This window comes from Rosa chinensis, chromosome 1 (assembly GCF_002994745.2).
Source record: "Rosa chinensis cultivar Old Blush chromosome 1, RchiOBHm-V2, whole genome shotgun sequence".
In the NCBI taxonomy this organism is placed as follows: Eukaryota; Viridiplantae; Streptophyta; class Magnoliopsida; order Rosales; family Rosaceae; genus Rosa; species Rosa chinensis.
In genome coordinates this window covers 34,553,041-34,567,902 of record NC_037088.1, presented here as the reverse complement: position 1 = coordinate 34,567,902, position 14,862 = coordinate 34,553,041, and positions in this window count along the sequence as shown.

The window sequence follows — 14,862 nt, the reverse complement described above, 5'->3', positions numbered from 1 at the left end:
AAGCTTCCGTGAACTGTTCACCGTGGGTTGATCCTATTCCAACGTGAATCGATCCAAACTAACACTATGGATCACTTGAGGAGGCTCCTACGAACTCATAATAGAAAGCTTGAAGCCACGACGTCGCCGGAGCTAGGATTTCCGATCGGGTCCGACTGCACCCAAAAGATATTACCCTCTAGAGCGGCACACAGTGAGAATCGTCGATAGAGGACGTCACAGGGAGGAGTGCATGGTAGAGGTAAGTCGGTCTAGGCTTGCTTCACCGGTAGAGGTCGCCAGAAAAGCCGGGTCAGGTCAGTCGGGTATGAGTCGGGTCACATGCTGAAGAGAGAGAATGGAGGTTTTGAAAAATTTCCAGAAATAGAAGTTTCCAAAATGAAAATAGTAAGTTTCCGAAAATGGAAACCCCTATTTATAGAATTTTCCAAACTTCAATCGCTCATAACTTTCTCATACAAACTCCGATTTTCTTGTTCTGCATGTCCACAAACTCGTATCGACCCGCTCTACGACTTTTGTGAATGAAGTTTTCAGAGAATCTCAACGTATCAATAGTCAACCTTGAACCCCCCCCCCCCCCCCCCCAAAATCCACACTTTTCGAATAATTAATTGTCTGAAACAATTCCACTTCACATACGACATACGAATAAAGCATAATAACAATAATTCATACAACTGGTCCATTATTAATTACTAAAATTAAATAACGAAATCCAGGTCATCACAATCTACCCTCCTTAATGGAATTTCGTCCTGAAATTCAAGCACACTCATCAACAAACAACTGTGGGTACTTCACTCTCATATTCGACTCCAACTCCCAAGAAGCATCACCCTCATCATGGTGACTCCACAATACCTTGACCAAGTCAACTTCCTTCCTTCGAAGTTACTTTGTTGACCTATCCAAGATACGAACAGGGTCAACAACGAAGGTTGTATCTGCATTTACTTCAATCATACCATAATCGATCACATGTGACTCATCCTGGACATACTTCCTCAACATGGACACATGGAACACATTATGCACACCAGACATACTAGGAGGTAAGGCAAGCCTATAAGCCAAATCTCCTACCCTCTCTAGAATTTCAAAAGGTCCGACAAACCTTGGTGATAACTTCCCTTTCTTGCCAAATCTCACCACGCCCTTCATAGGTGAGACTTTCAAGAACACATGATCACCCTCTTTAAACTCAACTTGTGTCATTTTCAGATCCGTATAACTCTTCTGTCTACTCTGCGCTGTCTGAATCCTATCCCTGATAATCAAAATCTTCTCAGTAGTCTCCTAAACAATCTCAGGACCGAATAATACCTTATCTCCTGCTTCTGCCCAACAGACAAGAGACCTACATTGCCTACCATACAGAGCTCATATGGCGCCATGTCGATACTGGAGTGATAATTGTTGTTGTAGGAGAATTCAATCAACGGTAGATGATCCTCTCGACTTCCCTTGAAGTCCAACACACAGGCTCTCAACATATCCTCCAACACCTGGTTCACTCGCTCAGTCTGCCCATCAGTCTGAGGGTGACAAGTCATACTCATATCTAAGTCAGTTCCCATGGCTTTTTGGAAACAGCTCCAAAAATTTGAAGTAAACCGAGCATCACGATCAGAAACAATTGACACAGGCACTCCATGAAGTTTCACAATCACTTCGACATAAAGCTCGCATAGTGTGTCAACCGAATACGTCGTCGACATAGGAAGAAAGTGCGCTGACTTCTTTAGACGATCAACGATCACCCATATTGCATCGTGATTTCGTTTGGACCTAAGCAGTCTAGTAAATTTTTTTGTCATTCGTGTCATATATGCACTTCTTCCCTGCCAACTACCAAGCCCCCTAACAGATGCATTTCCATAGCTCTTTTACCAACCTAGTTAAACCATTACTGACTGGATTAAAGCCCAACCATAGACAAGATGTCATTGATCATATGAAAACCCATATGATTTTTTTTAAATGTAAATTGGTAATAATTATGTGGACTTGCAACATAAAGCGTATCAAAGGAGAGCAGGAATAAAACAGAAAACCTGAGAGGGCAGGAAAATACAGCAGATTGCAATTAAAACAAATTTCTGAGTACTTGAAATTTTGATTTTCGGTTATTTCAATTCAAAGAAAACATGGCATATACTAATACACAATAGGATACATCTATAGCAATTCCACGCCTAGAGTATACTCTTGGAAATTGAAATTTAGACAGCTTTCTAAACAAAAGGAAATAAACATCATGAACTTACAATCATTAGTATAGTTAAAGAAAACAAAACCAACTCATAGAAATTATGTTTATGTTTGGCAATTATGAAGTATGAACTCCTAGGCAACTCCGGAGGAAGGGTATCTCAAAGTTTTTGAGAAACTTTTCTTACCATAACCTTATAATGCTGACCTGTTTGTAAAGATTATTATCTTATGATGGCAATTTTGGAAGACTAGAAACAATGTTATTTTCATAATAGCTTCTTATAATCCTATGTTAATTGTTACGTCAATAATGAAAAGATTTGTTGATTTTAACACTAGTATTAGTGGAGCAAAAACTTAAAAAATTTCAACCACAATTAAGTGGTCTGCTCCTCCTAGTTGAGATGAGTTTGCTAATTTTGTGCATATCTCGGTTTTTGTGTGTGTGTGTGTGTGTTACGTGGACTATATATGTCTTGGTGGATATGTTGTGTGGTGAAAGCAATACTAGTGAATTGTTCATATTATTATTGGAGACGTTACTTTTCGAGGACAACAATAGATTGTGGAAATGATGATTCATATGGTTTTGAAAAGTATTTAGCTTCGTGAAATATTTTTGGGTCTTGTGCAATTATTTAAATGTTTTGGTCTTTATACCGATGGTCACATGGATGACCAGTGTGTGAAATCATTTTGAGGAAAATAAATGATTTTAGAAAAGGAAAGATGGTATTGTTGACTTTGAGACTTTGAAAGAAGGATGTATAATTTTGGTGATGGTTTGGGATGTGAAAACAATTTTTTGAAATTGAGTTCGATATTGTTTTGAGTTGTGGAAACAACAATTGTAAAGAGATTGTGAAATTGCGTTTTGAGTTGTACGTGTGCAATTGTGTATTGAGTTGTGTTTGTAAAATTTCATTTGTTAAGATACCATGGGTCTAGTGTGACCATCTAAATTGCATGTTTTAAGATATGGTGAACTGTGTGGGAGTATCTATGTGGTGACCTGTGTAGTGATTGTTCTATAAAGTATGTCAGTTTGTTATTGTTGCTGTGAAGATTGGTGTTACCTTCAGATGCCAGAGTATGGATTTTGTGATTATTAATTACGCACCATGATTTGATTGATATGATTTTAATGTAATCTCATGAACTAAACTATATGCAGGGTTTACTATGTAATTAAGCATGTGATTTTAATGTAATCTCCTGACCTAAACTATATGCAAGGGATACTATAATATTTGAGTATGTGATTTTAATATAGTCTCCTAAACTAAACTATATGTAGGGATTAATATGATTTTGAATTGTGTGATTTTGGGTGATCTATTGAACTAATTTTCTATACAGAGATTACTTGTTTTACTTATCATTAATTGTGAGTGCGCGTTTGTGGTTTGAGATTTATATTCTTCGCGAGATTGTGGTGAGTGGTGAAATGATTTATGATGTAACAATGATGACAAATGCTTCCTGTCGAGAGGAAATGAGTGTGATTTTGTGGATTTTAAATTTATACTAAAAATAATTTGAAATGTCATTGAGGTGACAGCTACTTTTGTTGAAACAAATGAAGGATGATTTTGTAGACTGTTGTTGCGTTTTAAAATGTTTTAAAATGTTTTAAAATGTTTTAAAATGTTTTAAAATGTTACTTGAGCTGGAATTATTTAGTTAAAGTTTTGTATAATTGGATGCTGAGTTGAGAGTTAGAGCATGTGGGTTTTAGTCATGAGTTGACTGAAGTAAGCATGATATTGGAGGATGTGAAACTGACGATTTTAGTTGTGATATATGCTTATTGGTTGCTTAGGTTGAGATGACTTAAGCATGTGTTTATGTTTTGGTTGTTTTGAGTTTACTCACATGAGCTTCAAAAGTTTACCAGATTTATTGTTGCAACCCCGTGCACTATTCAAGGTTCCAGCATTGTCATGGCCATACCCGATTATTGTTTTCAGAAACGAAACGTTATTCCCGGTAGTGGAAGTTAGGGTTACAGTGTCGATCGCAATGTCTCCGATTATGTGTGACTGATCACCGTAGTTCACTTTATATTGGCAAGCCGAACCGGAACCACTCCCCTCGACGGGGCACCTACCCTTTAGCTCAGTGCATTGGTCTGAAGAGCAAGGAATGGTTTTGTAAGTAGACAATTTTGGGGGGTCAAAAATAGGATCGGTTTGCGTGTAACAATCAACACAAGGCTCGCACTACGTCCAGATAAGGTCACTGCCGTTGTCTGCGATGGCCTTGATCGGAAATGGAGGTGTTCCAATTGATAACTCCATAAGGTAATCGTCGTTGTTGTTTGTTATAGTGGACTCGGCCTGGTTAGGCTGAGCCACTGAAGAGGAAGTTGTTGGACTGAAATGGTTGAGTCGGATTATGGAACTGCGAAAGGCATTCTTTAAGCATTGGGATGGAGTTTCTGAAGGATTGTAAAAGGGAGAGTGAGGCGAGTCACGGTGAATTAGGTCAATGGTGAATCCCCCTTTAGCGGAGACCGAAGAGAAATCAGAGACACAAAGAAGGAAGAGTGCAAATGCTGTTGTTGCTAGTGCTGCCATGGCTAATTAGAGAACTGATTTTGTCACATTTGTGGTACGATGGGTTTGATTATAGGGGCCGTGACCACTTACCCAATTTTAACTTAAAAATTGCCCACTTGCTCCACTAAGAGTTTTTTACTCTTATTTACACAATTTAAATGCAAGTAACCTATTTAAATGCAATTTATTGGGAGGCAATAATATGATTATTTGGGGACAATAATATGAGTATTGGGGGGCAATAATATAATTACAGGGTATTATTAGGGGGTAATAAAATCAAACGTCGGAATCCAGTCATCAGTCCGGTACAATAATATGATTATTGGGGGGCAATAATATGATTACTGGGCATTATTAGGGGGCAATAAAATCAGACACCGGAATCCGGTCACCAGTTCAGTAGCCAGATTCCGGATTTCGGTGACTGGTTGCCGAATTCCGGTCACCGGTCGCCGGAGACCCCGGCTGGCCATTGGTCACCGGAGCACAGCAAGGTGGAGGATGACTTCTCTCTCTAAGTGAGAAAGAAGCAGAGGGCAAAAAATTCTCAAAAATAAATAAAAAGAATGAAAAAAGAATTAATTGGGTATTAGGGAAATAATCCCTTAGAGTGTTTTGGGTAAATGGGGTTAAAAAACAGTTGGTGGAGATGGTGGGCAATTTTTAAGCTGAAATTGGGTAAATGATCATTTCCCCTTGATTATATAGTGTGCGCGTGAAAGAGCAAAAAAGTCAAATGGAATTTGCTGTCAGCGATTGCAAAGCAAAGCATGAATATCATTTAATATCGGAATTAAATTACTATCTAAATTTGATTGTCCAGATTAGATTGCTTTCTTTTTATGTTTATATTGTATGAATCTCATCATTGAATTTTTTCTGTAAATACAAAGTTTCCATGTAAAGGAAGATTACATCAAGTAACCTAGGATTTTGCATTAATTTGACCCAAAAAATGATTTGCTTAATGGGGCTTAAATGAGGAGGAATAAATGCCCCACGCTCCCTATCATGAGTTGTTAATATTAGTGGTGAACTATCTTTGCCTTAGAGGAATATATAAGATTATTATAAATTTGTTTTAGGGAATCAGAAATTGAGGGAAATTCGCTGTGTATTCTCAATGATAATAGGGGCCTCTTTATATAGAGGATTACAATGCATAGAATCTCAATCATACAAGGAAAGTAATCGTACATTGAATAGGAATCTAGATCCTTCTAATTTAACCCTGGCAAGTAACCTAGAGTTTGGGCAGAACACAAATTAGGGTTTACTTGAACACTCCCCCTTGTGTTGCCCAAACGCGGTGCTTCTCTCGTTGCCTCGTTAAAAACCTTGCCGAGTAACAAAAACCCAGTGAGACAAAAATAACCTCGGTTGAAGGGGAAAAAGAGCACAACACACCCTTCACGATTTGAGATGAACATGTAGACATCTCCCCCTGATGTCTGCGCCTCCCCCTGATGACTACAATCATGGGAGTTCAGATAATTTCCGCAAGCCAATTCTTGCCACATGTTTCTCGAACTTGGATTTAGGCAATGACTTAGTAAACAAGTCTGCCACATTGTCCTCAAATCGAACCTGGTTCACTTTGATCTTGAGGAGTTTCTGTTGTTGCTGATTGTAGAAGAACCTAGGCGATATGTGCTTGGTGTTGTCGCCTTTGATGTAGCCTTGCTTCATTTGTTCAATGCAAGTAGCATTATCCTCATAAATGCTTGTTGGCTCATCTGTGATAGACTTCAGACCACAATTGCTTTGAATATGCGTAACTATGGACCTATGCCATATACATTCACGAACTGCTTCGTGAAGAACAATAATCTCTGCATGATTCGAAGAGGTAGCGACTAAGGTCTACTTTGTAGACCTCCAAGATATCGCGGTCTTTCCCATGGTGAAAACATAACCAGTTTGGGAGCGACCTTTGTGTGGCTCAGAGAGGTACCCAGCATCAGTAAAACCTTCCAAAACACTTATATAGTTTTGGGATGGGGAGAGGGAACGCAGTCCACCATATGTGGTGTCCCTGACACTAGATGGGTCTGAATCCATCTTCTCTCTGTAGGGATAGAACAAGCCCAAATCGATCGTACCACTTAGGTATCGAAAGATATCTTTAACACCAGTCCAATGGCGTCGTGTTGGCGCAGAGGTATATCTAGCTAGCAAGTTCATATCGAATGAGATATTCGATCTTGTGCATTGTGCTAAGTACAATAATGCGCCTATTACACTTAGATAGGGCACTTCTACCTCTAGCACTTCTTCGTCGTCATCTTTTGGATGAAATGGATCCTTCTTTGGATTAAGAATACAGACGACCATTGGGGTGCTTGAAGGCTTAATCTTGTCACTGCTGAAATGCCTAAGCATCTTTTGGGTCTAAGCTGATTGATGAATCAGGATACCATCTCTAAGGTGCTCAAGTTCTAAACCAAGGCAAAACCGTGTTTTCCCAAGATCTTTCATCTCAAACTCGGATTTCAAGTGTTCAGCGGTTTCCCTTAACTCTTTAAGGGTACCAATTATGTTCATGTCATCGACATAAACCGCTACTATTGCAAATCCGGAACTTGTCCTTTTTATGAACACACATGGGCATAGTTCATTGTTGACATATCCCTTTCCAATCAAGTAGTCACTTAGACGCGCGGTTATACCACATCCGTCCGGATTGTTTCAATCCATATAGTGAGTGTTTCAATCTAATTGCAAAAGCGCTCTGTGGTTTGGAGCCACTTGATTTGGGTAGCTGAATTCCATCTGGAACTTTCATGTATATTTCCGTATCTAGATCCCCATATAGATACGCTGTAACCACATCCATAAGCTGCATGTTCAGTTTTTCGGAAACTACCAAACTGACAAGGTAGCGGAACGTTATGACGTCCATTACGGGAGAATAGGTCTCCTCGTAGTCGATTCCAGGGTGTTGTGAGAAGCCTTGCACCACAAGGCGAGCTTTGTACCTTACAATCTCGTTTTTCTCATTACGCTTTCTAACGAATACCCATTTGTGACCAACTGGTTTGGTGTTGGGCGGTATTGGTACAACATTGCCAAATACCTTTCTTTTCGCTAGAGAATCAAGTTCTGCCTGGATCGCATCTTTCCATTTTGGCCTGTCAGCTCTACGTTGGCATTCATCAATGGAGTGTGGTTCGATGTCATTGGTCTCAATAATCTCACGCGCCACTGAATAAGCGAATACATCATCAATGATGATGCAGTTTCTTTCCCACATCCCATGTACACTAGTGTAATTAACAGAGATCTCTACGTTCTCAGGGATAAGTTCTGACATTGAGGCGTCCCCCAATGATGTCTCTTGGACATAACCGTAATCCAGAACATTCTCATGGGATGGATTTTGAGTATCGATGATCAAAGGATTTGTTTGTGCCTCATTCGCTCTCTTTCTAGGGCGAGTATCCTTCGAACCAATCGGTCTACCGCGCTTCCTTGCGGGACCTGCGGCCATAGATGCCACATCATTGCCATTCTGGGCAATGGAGCCATCTCCTTGTGTCACAGGAGTGGCGTTATGTCCATTATTTGGGACATCAATCCTTGCAGGCATGTTTGCAGCAGGTATGTGTGATCTCGTCACTTTGGCAACATCAGAAAACGCATAAGGCAGAGTGTTTGCTACGTTCTGGAGCTCAATTATTCTTCGTACTACAAGTGTGGACTGTGCGATACGGGGATCGAGATGAGACATAGTGGGGACAGACCACGACAATTCCTGTCGTTCTTGTTGAACATATATGTTCTTATCTCCCCCTAACGATGGGAAGACTGTCTCATCAAACTGACAATCCACAAATCTAGCGATAAAGAGATCGCCTATCAAGGGTTCAACGTAGCGAACGATGGTTGGAGATTCATATCCAATGTATATGCCCATTCGTCATTGTGGACCCATCTTAGTACGCTGTGGTGACGTAATAGGCACATAAATGGCACACCCAAAGATGCGTAAGTGCGAGATATCAGGCTCGTACCCAGTCACTAGCTGTAACGCAGAGTAAGATTGGGTTGCAGTGGGTCGTAGACGAATTAGCATCGCTGCATGCAATATTGCATATCCCCAAGCAGAAACAGGGAGATTGGTGTGCATAACCAATGTCCGTGCTATCATCTGTAGTCGTTTGATAGCAGCTTCTGTGAGACCATTTTGGGTATGAACATGGGGAACTGGATGCTCTACATCAATCCCCAGTGACATGCAATAGTCATCGAACATTTTCGATGTAAACTCCCCAGCATTATCAAGTCGAATCAACTTAATAGGATGATCTGGGTAGTGAGCCCGTAGACGGATAATCTGGGCGAGGAGTTTAGCATAAGCAGCATTTCGAGTGGACAACAGCGTGACATGTGACCAGCATGTCAACGCATCAACCAATACCATAAAGTATTTAAAAGGTCCGCATGATGGTTGAATTGGTCCACAGATATCCCCTTGGATTCTCTGTAAGAACGGAATGAGTATTTTGGGATCCTTTGCGTAGGACGGTCTCGGTCCTAATTTCCCAAATGAACAGGCTTTGCAAAATGAGCGAGGGGCCTTAGAAGTAACCAATGAGGATTTTGGTTGGGCCTGAGCGTCTGTAGCACTATTAAAAGCAAAATGTGTGACTATATCTCTCATCATGGCATTAGAGCCATGGAAATTGGTGTGTGTGGCATCATGGCCACTAGGAGGGGCAACCATGGCGTCATGCTCCTGGTTGACACCATTGATGGCGTCATCACATGGGACTTGGGCAGCCCTATGGAGCCCCAAGACGGCTGCAGTGCCAGAAGCTGCAATTGTTGCGGTCTTGCTAAGTCCAGGAATCAATTTTCGATTCTTACTTCTTCTCACTCTGAAGAATGGATGTCCGTGTGAAGTCTTTAATATATGGAGCATCATGTCACGACCAAGATTCCCTAGTCGGTCATGCCAAAGCCAATATGTGTCTGAATCCAAGAGATTTTATCTTATGACATTATTGGATTCAATTGGTCGAACTGTAGTGACATAAAGTCCACTAGATTGACACATAAGGTTCTCTAAGATGCGCTTTCATCCGCAATCATTAGAGGTAATGCAAAGGAACTCTTTTCCTTTCTCACTATGCGTTTCCGCATGGAATCCGTTGGCTCTTATATCTTTAAAACTCAATAAGGTTCGATTTGCCTTAGGAGCGTAGAGAGCTTCAGTGACTTTAATCAAGGTGCCATTTGGCAATAGGAATTGGGCCATTCCATGTCCTTGAACTAAACCTGATGGCCCAACCATCGTAGTCACAGAGGAATATGTAGGCAACATCTCTAAGAATAATTGCCTATGTCGTAGAATGGTGTGCGTAGTCGCACTATCCTCAAGACATTGTAGTTCATCCATTCCTAAAAGGAAAAGCTCATAATTAAAAAGGAGTCATAAAAAAAAACACTCAACTTTTATTAATAAGCCAAACGGAATTACATCATCGTTTCTTTAACCAAAAAGAATCTAATCCAATAAACTAGCTAATGCAAAACAATGGTAGTCGTCTAACTCCTTTTGGTAATTTCAATGCAAATATGACCAGGTGAGTAGAGAGATGTCGGTGGAGCAAAGCTCACTTAAGTACCACTTATCTCAAAACCTTCCTAGGCATTACACTTACTTTGAGTACGCCTCTTTGAAGAAAGACTAATACCATTGGCATCTACTATAATAATATGGCAATTGCCTACATCTCTTGGAAAATAAAAAGACTTAATCAAAATCGCCAGTTTCTGGGTCTTGATCCTTGTAGCCTTCCACCCTTAGATCGAGATCGCCATCTTGATCTTCTTGTTCCATGTAATTTTCCTCCCTCGCTTCACGATACGTCTTGTATGCGTTTGCAATATTCTGGGGTGCTTTACATGCTTCAGCCCAATGTTCAGTTGATCCACATCGAAAACAAACATCATTATGGTCAGGCTCCCTTGATCGAGGCACCTTTGGGGCGCAATTTGGATGACCATTGTTCTTGGTAGCGTTACCACCATGGTCGGAGGCTCCGCCTCTCTCTCTCTCTTCACACGTTGACCTCCACGGTTTCGTGCACGCCTCTCTAGGAGATTTCCTTCCTCTTTAGGGCGAGAATATGGACCAGAGCGTCCAGAATTGTCCCTACTCTTAGGGTTTCGCTCCTTGCGTCCTCCCTTGGGGGCGCGACTATAGTTAGACTCCAGAATAGACTTAGTTCCCACCGGTCTAGCATTATAGTTCTTCAATAGAATATTGTCGTGCTTTTCAGCTACGTTCATGGCGCCAATGAGCTCATGAAACCTTGTGATACGTCCTGCATTCACATCAGTCCGATAATTCTTTGAAATCATCAGGGCAGAGACGAGGAAGGTAGAGAAAGTCTTCTCGATTAACATCGTATCAGTTATGGCTTGGCCACAAAAATCCATCTGAGACTTGATACGAAGAGCTTCCGAGTTATAATCAAGCACAGACTTGAAATCACAAAAGCGGAGGCTATGCCATCGCACTTCTAAATCAGGAAGCAGGGAGTCACGAACGTTGCCAAATCGCTACTCAAGTTCTACCCATAGCTTTCTTAGGTCTTCCTCATTGAGGTATTCACTTTGGAGCGCGTCATTCATGTGCCTTGTCATGAGAATTATGGCTTTAGCTTGATTTGCTCCAAAAGCAGTAGCTTGCTCAATAGATAGCACGTTCTGACTAGGCTCTTGGATGGTTTCCAGAAGTCCATCAACCTTAAGATGTTGGCGCACATCTCGGACCCACCTATGGTATCCTGCGTCAGTTGTCTCCAGTGGAACAAAGTTCAACTTGTTCAGGTAACTCATCCTGAAAAACAGCACAAGATTAGGGTTAGTTTAGGAGAGAAAAAGGCTACCACGAAAAACTATAAAATTTCTGAGCGTAGTCGCTTCTAAGAAATTAGGGATTTTCTGAGCGTAGTCCAAGAAAAATCCGATTCCAAGAGGGGTTTTGGATTAGATCGAAACAACGATGTATGTGGTCGATCGTTTTCTTCTCAACAAACTCTAAGTTTGGAGGACTCTACAAGCTCCAAGCTTGGAGTGAGCATGAACCCCCACAGTTCGGCTTTTGGTCTCCCCTATGAAGAAGAAAGGGGGGTAGAAGAAGGGATGTTGGAAGTCCCCGAGAAAAAGAAGAAGAAATTGAAAAACTTCAAAAACGGGAACTTTTAGAAAAGTTTACCTTGAAAAGATGCTGGAAATTTTGACAAGAAAAGGTGACGAAGTTGGTCGGAAAGAGGTCGCCGGAGGTCACCGGAAAATTGGCCGGAAACTAGTGGCCGGAGGTGGTGGCCTGAGCTAGGCAGGGCGGTGTAGGGCAGTTGCGGGGGTTGCAGCAGGGCTTGTGCAGGGGTGCTGCAGGGGTTGTGTGGAGGATGTGTAGGGCCTGTCGGCAACTGCTGCGCAGAGGCTCGGCAAATGTCGGCAGGTGTGTGCGGGGCTGTCGGCAGGGGCAGGCACACGTCTCTGCAGGGGCAGCCACAGGGGTGCGCAGGGCTCGGCAGATGAGCGCGGAGCTTCGCGGCAGATGTCGGCAGGAAGCGGGCAGGGCTCTCGGCAGATGCTTGTAGGGCTGTCGACAGAGGCTCGGCAGCACTCGGCAGATCTCAGCAGGGGCATGCAGGGCTCTCGGCAAGACTCAGCAGATGCTTGCATGGGGCAGGGGCCGGTTCGATTTTTCCGAAGGCCAGTTCAGGGCTTTTCCGGCCAGTTCTGGTGGTTCCGCCGCCGGTTCTGGGTTCCTTGAGGCTAGGGCTTCAATATTTAAGGTGGTGGATGTTGGAATTTGAGGGCTACGAAATTAGGGTTTAAGGGTTAGGGCTTCGTGCTGATAACGTGTTTTAGGGAATCAAAAATTGAGGGAAATTCCCTGTGTATTCTCATTGATAATAGGGGCCTCTTTATATAGAGGATTACAATGCATAGAATCTCAATCATACCAGGAAAGTAATCGTACATTGAATAGGAATCTAGATCCTTCTAATTTAACCCTATTACCACTAGAGCAATTAACCTAGAGTTTGGGCCAAACACAAATTAGGGTTTACTTGAACAAAATTGAAGTAATCGATTATTATATTTGCATGCATGAATCTTTCTCAAAGGTATAATCAGGTTAATGGTCCAAAATTGGATCTATCATATGGGATTTGATTTCCAACAGATATGGAAATGGAAACTACATGGAACACTGTAATCATATGCTAATCAAAGTTAAATTTTAGTTGATTGAAAAAAAAAAAAAAAAAAAAAAAAAACTTGTTAAAGTTCAAATATTTGAATCGGTGCAGGATCAGGTATCCATGAGGCAAAATGAGAAAGTATGCTATTTTATGATATTCATTGTGTGTGTACACATCGGATCAGAGGCAGACGTTTGCAAAGATGCAAAAATGCGGATGCTGCTCAAAACGGCTCAGGGTGGCGCAGATGGTGGCACTGATCTTGCCTAAGTCGAACCAGGCTCCATTTTGAGATTCTTCTTGTCGGTGGACTCCTCAATGACGAGTTCAAAGTTAAGATTGGTTTGCTCAGAGTTTCTATTGAACTTCCTTCGTGGACCTTTGACTTCGATCACGTTGGCCTTCACCTTGATGGTACCGCCGTCTCAGATGTCCCTAGTCTCTGCGAACAGAACCAGAGCTGCCATCCGCATTGCCGTGAGCCTCCCTGAGCCGTGTCCTTACTTTTGCATCAAGTGCGGACGTCTGCTTTTGATCCTTTCCGCAAATATATACACACACGCACATACTGTAGCCACTGCCCTCAAATCAACTAGAGAAAGGAAGGGAACAAGATCCCATCCTCCTAGTTAGATTTTCACCGCTATCGACCATGTTTGAGAATTTTGTCGAAAGCCGCCGGCGTCAAGTAAACCCTAGCAGAGCTAGGTCAGAGAATTTTGAGAATAAATTTATATTATTCTTAGTCAAATATTAAAAAAAAAAACAAACAAACAAACAAACAAACTTTATATTATTCTTAGTCAAATATTTAAAAACACTTAAAATATTAAATATTTAACTAAATAAAATATATTTTATTTTAAGTACTATTAAAAAAAGTATTAAATACAAAGTGTAACTGTCAATTTTGCGTATTTATTATTAATTATCAATTATTGTAGTTTTCCGTAACTGTTTTTATTTGAATTTTTCTAATTTTTCTACATCTCATGTTGATAAATTTAATATCGAGTCAAGCCAAAACTAAGTCAAGCTCAAGCTCCTTCCACAATTGAGCTAAACCAAGTTGAGTTTGAGCTTGAAAGAAGTCCTTCATGACCTAGCTCCAATGGTGGATCAAGCATTGAGATCGGTAAGTCCTTTCTGGAAAAAGGAAGAGGACAAACGGTTAGTCAACTTCAAATCGAAAAGATTGAAACTTATGGCACGTTTACTTACTTGGAATGGAAAATAATCATGAATCGGAGACAAGTGGAATGGGAGAAGAAAGGAATCGGTATTAATTCCGGAGGAATGATTCCTAAACCAATCTCCCCCTTCGTAATCGATTTCCTGAGTATTCAGGAATCGATTCCTGATAAGAAGGTGGGACCTACATCCATTCTGATTCCTTCATGTGTTAGTAAACGCAGGAATTCTTTTACCCGGAATCATTCCGATTCCTTTATGTGTTAGTAAACGCATGAATGTTTTTACCCCGTAATCATTCCCTTTCCTTCCAAGTAAGTAAACGTGCCCTTAGATTCTACTAGCTCAACATGTTTCAGTTGAGCTTAATTATGATCGATTTAGGAAAGTTTAGGGGTGTAAATGAGCCGAGCTAAGGTGAATACCAATGTGATGATCAAGCTTGAGCTGAGCTTGAATTCGATAAAAAAAAACATATAAGCCGAGCTTTATCGATCACCTTAATATGAATTCCCCTCAACTTAGCTCATTTGCACCTCTAAACTTTCCTAGCTCGATCAGAAGCTCCACTAAAACAAGTTGAGCCATCAGAATGAAACAATCCTTTCAATTAGAAGCTGACTAACCCTCTGACCTCTTTCTTTTTCCGGAAAGGGCTTATC